This window comes from Drosophila innubila, assembly GCF_004354385.1.
Source record: "Drosophila innubila isolate TH190305 chromosome 3R unlocalized genomic scaffold, UK_Dinn_1.0 2_E_3R, whole genome shotgun sequence".
NCBI classification, from domain to species: Eukaryota; Metazoa; Arthropoda; class Insecta; order Diptera; family Drosophilidae; genus Drosophila; species Drosophila innubila.
In genome coordinates, this window is record NW_022995380.1 from 14,786,209 (window position 1) to 14,788,324 (window position 2,116).

The window sequence follows — 2,116 nt, forward strand, 5'->3', positions numbered from 1 at the left end:
ACAGTCAAGCTCGATGGTGGATGGTCTAATTAATGTTGTATGAGTGAAGGCAAAAGTAAGCTAGAATTTTGCTTAAAGATGCATTCATTGTAAACATCTAGTGCCACAAAAGGCACAAACTAAACAAGCCGAATTCACTTACACGACTACACTTGTTGTTGTTGTTGTTGCTGCACTTTTAGCTTTCTGCTCACGTCAGCTGCTGAAAATTACAGAGTTTTGCAGTTGACGCCAAGCGGCATACAACAAAGTGGCAATGAAGAGAACCGAGTGCAGCAGGCGCACGACAACACTTAAGGGTTAACCACCAGCCACAGAAACCACAGAGCCGCACAACCACACACACACCCACACACACACACCCACACACACACACTCAATTCACTCAATGACGTGCTATGCTTTTACGTTTGCATTTTCCGTTGGTTCATGCTTCACAGCATTTTTTTGTCCATTTGCCTGGCAGGCGTCATCGTCCTGAAGCCCAAACGAATGCAATATAATCACATACCGGTGATTCTTCCTCGTGATTTCCCTGGTCACTAGCATTGTGGTTAATATATACTCATATTATTATAACAAACAAAACCCAAACTCTTTGTGAGTAACTTAACTAATAAAAATCACTTCATTTAGAGTTGATTGTAATGTTGCCTAACCTTGAAATTATTATAAATCAAAACCAAAAAATGCTCTTATGCACAATATCGATGTGATTCACAGTTTACTCGAATCACGAGAAAGTAACATGGACAGTCACTGTTCTATGCAACACTGTCAAAAAAAGCACTCTCTTTCTGTTGATCCCTGCGGACAGAATGCACTGAAGCAAAAATCATATTGTAGAGTATTTTGCCTGCCTTTTTCCGGTGGGTCAACAGAAGTGGGTGGGCGTGTGGAAATGAAACACGACATAGATTATGCAACAACGCTTGTCGACCTGGAGATGGGGACACGCTTGCAAGGATATTGTTTTGAAAATATACACGTATATGCATCATGATATTGGTGTAGCTATAGTTGAACTGTAGGTTGACTAGAATTGGTTGTTTTTTCGACTTGAGCTTGTCAATGTGTTTACGTTTAGCTGATTTCTTCTTGCATGACTCGTGGCTCGATTGAAATTCAAATGGCGTCATGGCAATCGATATGCATGCGACTGCGGTTAAACCAATTCTCACTTTAGATGAGTTGAGCTTTGCCGTGCCAGGCCCACAAAACTGAAACCAACAACAAATGCAACCAACAAAAAAACCGACCAAACAACGAAGCAGTCAACAAACAAACGTCGCACACTTTGCTGTTATAAAATCGAATGAGGCAATCGGCCCAAAGTTGAGAGTCAGAGCCAAGTCGGGCATTGGCAGTGGCAAAGTCAAGGTCGACCCAGGGCAACTTTGCAGCTGTTTGGCATTTGAGAGTGGAGCCCTGGAGTGGGGGCCCTGACGTTTGCGTGCGGTTGCAATTTGCCCTCAAAAATGGCAGATTTTTTACATTTTATTGCATTGTCATGTGGCTGCAATTGAATTTACAGCAGCTGCAAAGCATGCAACATTTTGTGGTCAAGCGCATGACACGTGCCACAGCGATAATATATCTATGTGTCCGTCGTTCTCTCTGTGGCTGCAGTCGGTGTTCCATATGAAAAATAATTGTGACAGCTGCCCCTTTCCCATGAAAATCGACTGCGCTGAAAGATATTTCCGCTGCTGTCGAATACAGTATATTCCATTAGGTAAAATTTTCCGCACTCAGACAAAAAACACTTAAAAACTGATTAATGATTTTCATTTTATAAAATTGTTAGCTTTTGGCACTACTTTGTGTGATCTTTGCCCTTCCACTTTGAGCACAATTAACTGGCAATTATGTATTCATGGCATTTGTTTAAATGCTTATTCTCATAGCATAGCTTTTGGATACTTTTCAAACACACTATTCATTTGTTTTCGGCCTATTATTTTGGCTCCGTGTTTTTTGTTTATGCTGCGCATAAGACAAACAATCAAATTTTTCCGTTTTTTTTTTCGGTTTATTTCCGATTGCGCTTTGCGTTTTGTTTACCTCTTTTTTTTTTGGGGAAAAAACCCAAAGGAAAACAGAAGACCAAATACTG